Genomic DNA, 6000 nt, shown 5'->3' with positions numbered 1-6000 from the left:
ATAAAATTCAAATTGACTCTGAAATTTAGAGGAAACAGATGAAGTATAAATGTGTGAATAAAATCTTCCAAGCTCTACACAAGAAAGAAAATGTTTAAAAGAAGAAGAGAGAGAGAGAGAAAAAAAAAAAAACTAAAGAAATGTTTGCTTTCGCCCTTTATAATTATTGGATAAAATAAAGAGGCTAAGACTGTGACTTCACCTCTTGTTGGGGACAAGTGGGGTGCAGGGTTTGTGAATGTGTTTAATGGACGGAGTGGGAAAGCTTACTGATGGGAAATGATGTTCTGGGAAGTGTTTGGCAATCAGACAGGGGTGAGGGGGGGCCTCATTTATAGCATTTGCTGATTTCTGGGGTGTAAATATTCTCACTGTTACTGATTGCAAGCTACCAATGTGGCATCACTGAATTTGGAGTTGGGAAGAGATGCAAGTAACACCATTATATACTATTTCATCACATAGACACAGCCAACAAAAATGAGCTCAAGAGCAGGTAATTATAAAATGTGGTAAAATTATTACAAAGTTATGAGCTTTGAGTATTTTATTACCTTCATCTTTAAATTGTTGTTTATACAATTTAATTTTTTAAAATGGCTATTGCTTAATGACTGGTTCAGATTTTTTTTTTTTTTTTTTTTTTTTTTTTTTTTTTTTTTTTTTTGTAGCAGGGATTGAACTCAGGGGCAATTGACCACTGAGCCACATCCCCAGCCCTAGTTTGTATTTTACTTAGACACAGGGTCTCATTGAGTTGCTTAGTGTCCTGCTGGTACTGAGGCTAGCTTTGAACTTTCGATCCTCCTGCCTCAGCCTCCTGAGCCACTGGGATTATGGGTGTATGCCACCACACCCAGCTCAGAAAATTTAACATTTGTCCTCTTGTGCATCAATACCAAAAGACCACTGCAAAGCCCATTGTGTCCCTTGATCTGTTTGCCTGTCATGTTGTACTAGCAGTTTTTATTGGCTATATGGATTATTTCAAACCTGAAGACTCAATCTCTGACCCACTTTTTTTTTTTCTTTTAACAAAGATCCTGTTGTAGGGACATATGAGGCAAAGCAGTGAAGATAGCAGGAAACAGTTTTATTTGGCTGCAGCCAGGTTCAGAGGGCACAGCTTTTGCTGTAATCAATAAATCCCCTGAACCCCAAGTTCAGGGAGTTTCAGAATTTTATACCCAGCATGTAAGGGGAGGGACTCAGAAGTTCACATAAAAGCAGCTTTTTCTTTCACTATTCTGGGCAAGCTAACTCTTCAAGGACAATTCCTGAGAAGGGGAGAGCTTCTTCTCCCCTTTCTTTCCTCCCCCTGCCAGCTGTTACCATGGAGCCCATTTGTAACTTATCTTAAAAATGTAGACATCTCTGTGAAGCCCAGCTCAAGGCCAGAGGCCTTGTTTGCACATTTCTTCAAAGTACTATACTGGATAAGTTTGTGAAAAACTAGTAAGGGGGTGTCCAACACCTGGAGTGCTGGTATCTTCTCGGCCAGTGGCCAAGTAAACAGGGCAACATGAAAATAGGAAGTTTATCTACAATGGACTCTTTTGCAGAGACTCTTTTGCTGACAGTTCTAAAATCAGCCATGGTGAAGAGGGCTTTTCTGTGGAGAAAGGGGGTGCCACTTCAATCCTACCTTTCATACAAAGAATATGCTCCTGTTGAATCTCAGTCTCAAGCAATGATTTCTCACCCTGGGTGGGACAAGGGTGAACTCTCCAACTGTATATTCTTCCAAAGGAGGATTGTTTTTTCCAGGGTCACATTGTTGGGGTGGGAAGGAAGCATGAGCTATAGTACCTCAGCCAATCAGTGGAACTTTTTTTAGATCATATGTGTAGGGACAGAGCAGTGACACTTTTCCTCAGAGTGATGTGGACCTGGCTGTTCAACTAAACTAATGTTCCAACTCAAATGACTCATTTTGTAGGAACACTAAGTTCACAGCCAACTTGTCAATATAAGAAAACTACCACCTTATTTCTTAACTTAAAAAGTATTGCTTAAATTTTATGAGTTATAATTCCCATTTTGGCGAAAGACTGAATTGCATGAAGATGATATGGGAGCCATGTTGGCTCTGTGTTCAGCTTGGGTGTCACATTTTCCAGGATGGTTATAGGAGACTGAAAACTGTCATCTAAAGACTAATTGAAGAAACCACTTTTCCTAGAGAAGATGAAAGGAAGACATGTTATGTACTTAAAAATACTTGAAAGGCTGTCATGTGGAAGAGAGATCAAACTTGTTTTACAAATCATCATGGTAGCTAGAAATGGGGGCTCTGTATCACAGAGGCCTAAGTCATTGTTCACTAGTTGTGTGATCTTGGACAAGTCATATAAACTCTCTAAACATCAGATCTCTTACCTACAGAACGGGGTGTATTGGTTTCTTATTACTAATGAAACAAGTTGCCACAAATATGGTGTTTAAAAGAACAATATGAGTTTGTTATTATGGGGGTTGAACTTCAAAACAGGTTTCACTTGGCTAAAAGCAAGATGTCAGCAGGTCTGCATTCTTTATTAAGGGTCTAGGAGAGAATCCATATCCTTTTTATTTTCAGTTTCTCCAGATCACCTACATTCCTTGGCTCATTACCTCAATCCTCCATCTTCAAAGCCATTAAGCTTGGGCAAGTTCTTCTCATATTGCTATCTCCTTGGTTCTCTTTCTTACTTCCTTTTTTCTTCTCTCTCTTCTCCATCCCCTTCCCCTCACTCCTCCTTCTCTTCTTCCTTCTCTTGAGACAGGGTCTCATTAATTTGTCCAGGCTGGCCTCAAACTTGTGATCCTCATGCTTCAGCTTCTTGAGTTGCTTAGATTACAGGCATACACCATCACCCCCCACCTCTGGTTATTTTTGTATACCTTCCTGATTAATTTTTAAGGACTCTTGTGATTTTACTGGGCATATCCAAATAATCCAAGGAAATTGCTTCATTTCAAGATGATTAGTATTCTAAGTCCATTTGCAAAGGAGAATCCTTGATTGTCCTTTGCCTATAATGAAATATATTTACAGATTCCAAGGATTAGAATGTGAAAATCTTTCAGGGCCTCTTATTTTGTCTGTATTATTATACAATGAGGATAGAAATATTTCTTACAGCATCATACTGAGGAAGAGTGAATTAAAAAGCTTTTGATCCAGCATGAGAACTTAATAAATATGAGCATCTATAATTATTATTATCTTTAATACAATTTGTTAGTTTGCTAGAGCAACCTAAACAAGGACCACAAAGTGGTGGTTTAAACAACAATAATTTATTTCTCACAAGCTTGGATGTTCAAAATCTGTGTGGTAGTGCACAACTGTAATCCCAGCTACTGGGGAGGCTGAGACAGAAAGGATCACAAGTTCAAAGCAAGGTTGAGCAACTTAGCCTCATCCTATTTTAAAATAAACAATAAAAAATGGCTGGGGATTTAGCTCAGTGGTAGAGTACTTACCTACCATGCACAAGCCTGGCTAGGTTCAATACACAGATCCTCAGTACTGAATTTAAAAAAAAAGAAAAGATAAAGGTATTGTCAAGGTTGATTCCTTCTGAGGGATGTGAGGGAAGAGTCTGTTATAAATCTCTCCGCTGGCTTCTGGTGATTTAATGGCAATAGTTGGCCTCCTTGGCTTGTAGATTTATCAATCAATCTTTGCTTTCATGTTCACTTTCTACCTATGTGCATATATATGTTCAAATTTCCCTTTTTTTTTAATAAGAATACCAATCATATTGGATTGGGGGGTCCACCCTACTCCAGTGTGACCTTAACTAACTAAATCTACAATGATCCTGTTCCCATATAAGGTTGCATTTTGAGGTGCTAAAAGCCAGGACTTCAATTTATGAATTCTGGGAGACACAATGACATTTATAGGAGCTTTTTATTTGGGGAAGTAGAAATGAAATTAAGAAAAGCAAGTGCAAATATACAGGCAGGTCTTTAACTGGGGCTTCAGCTGAAGAGAGACAGCACAGATCCAGAGATAACAGTCCTGTTGTCTCTCCAAACAAAGACAAATACAAGCTTTTATTGGTTTGCTGGAGTGAGTGAGATTTCCACTGGCCGGGGGCACAGTTCTAATAGATGTTTCTTCTTGCACAAGACTCAGATCACCAGGCGGTTACAGTCAACTTGTACTCTTGCAGTGGACACCATCATCCTATGCCAACATCCTGACCCTCTTGTTCAACCTGGGTCTCATGAAAGGGTTGAAGGACTTAGAGTACTTGTACTACTATAGCTGCTGAAAAAGCACAAGGGTGGTGGATTGAAGAAAACCCACACCAACTCCAATGGACAATCACTGGAGTTGTCTATATGTCTACGTGCAGTGTTGAGAAGAATCTACCCAAAAAGTTAAAGAAGCAAAGGAGGCAGACCTAATATGAAGAAGAGATCCCATTCCAGTCACCATCAGATATCTATAGGCCCAAGTGAAGAGTTGTTTTCAGCAAAAGTGTCCTTCAAGTCTGAAAAGTAACCTAGGCAACCATTATCATCAAGGCCCACACATCAAAGGTGTTATCTATAGCAAAGCTAGTGGGAAACTAATAATGGATTGCCCAGCTGTGTGACCTCCAAAATTAGTATTTTTTAAATTGAGGGGAAAAAAATCAGTGAAACTAGAGGGTTTCTTTAAGTTTTTCCCTGGTAATGCTTTTTTTTTTTTTTTTTTACAATTTTTAAAATATATATATATTTTTAGTTGTTGATGGACATTTATTTTCTTTCTTTCTTTATACATGGTGCTGAGAATCGAACCCGGTGCCTCACACATGCTAGGAAAGCGCTCTACCGCTGAGCCACAACCCCAGCCCCCTGGTAATGATTTTATCTTGTGCAAATTTTCTGCTTCTGTGGCCTTATCAGGCCCACATGATGGGTTTGAAAAAACAGAAGAGAAAAAAACTTGTCGTGCTGCAAAGGGTAATCATTTAGTGCATCCAAGGAATTATTTCATTGTCCCAGCTGCTGTCCCACCGTGGTGGCTCCTGACTGTTTCAACAACTCAACCCATAACAGAATCCAGAAGATTGAACAAGGACCAGTGGGTGGAAGGTGCAGGCAGAGCACACTTACCTTGTTAAAAGGAAGGGTTTTCTATCAGAGATCTGGGTATGGAGTGGAGTGCTGAGTTTTTCAGCATTCAACATTGTCCTTAGTGAGGACAAGGGTATTCTAGAGCAGATTTAAGCATCCCAAAACTACTTGGAAAAGATAAACTTTAAAATGCCCTCTTAGCTTCCTTAAAAAAACTCAAAATAGAACTACCATATAATCCAGCAATCCCACTACTGGATATATATCCAAAGAAGATGAAGTTATTCTACCAAAGAGATTACCCATGTTTATTGCAGTACCATTTACAATGGCTAAGATATGGAATTAATCTAGATGCCCATTAGTGGATAAATGGATAAATAAAATGTGGTATATATACACAATGAAATATTATTTAGCCATAAAAAGAATGAAATTCTGTCATTTGAAGCAACATGCATAGAACCAGAGATGGTTATGTTAAGTGATACAAACCAAACTCCAAGAGACAAATACCACATTTGCACTAATTTGTGTAAACTATAAAGTCAATCTCATAGAAAAATGGATTGGAATAGAGGTAATTAGATACATAGAAATACAGGAGGGTGAGGGGATGAGATATCAAAACAGAGAGGAGGAATTATTTCTGGTTTTCTATAGCACAGTATGGGGACTATTGTTCACAACAACTTGTGATGTATTTCAACCAGAAGAGTACAAAATTCCCAACAGATAACAATGATTAATGTTTGCTAAGATGGAAGTGTTTATAACCTTTTTTTAAAATTGTTACACACTGTATACATATACCATTATCATAATGTCCCCACAAAGATGCACAAATATTATGTCCCAACACCATTTGACCCAGTTATACCACTCCCTAGTATATACCCAAAGGACTTAAAGTCAGGATACTAAATTTATGCAGCCACA

The sequence above is a fragment of the Urocitellus parryii genome, chromosome 5 (genome assembly GCF_045843805.1).
Source record: "Urocitellus parryii isolate mUroPar1 chromosome 5, mUroPar1.hap1, whole genome shotgun sequence".
Classification (NCBI taxonomy): Eukaryota; Metazoa; Chordata; class Mammalia; order Rodentia; family Sciuridae; genus Urocitellus; species Urocitellus parryii.
Note: the sequence above shows the minus strand (reverse complement) of the source record.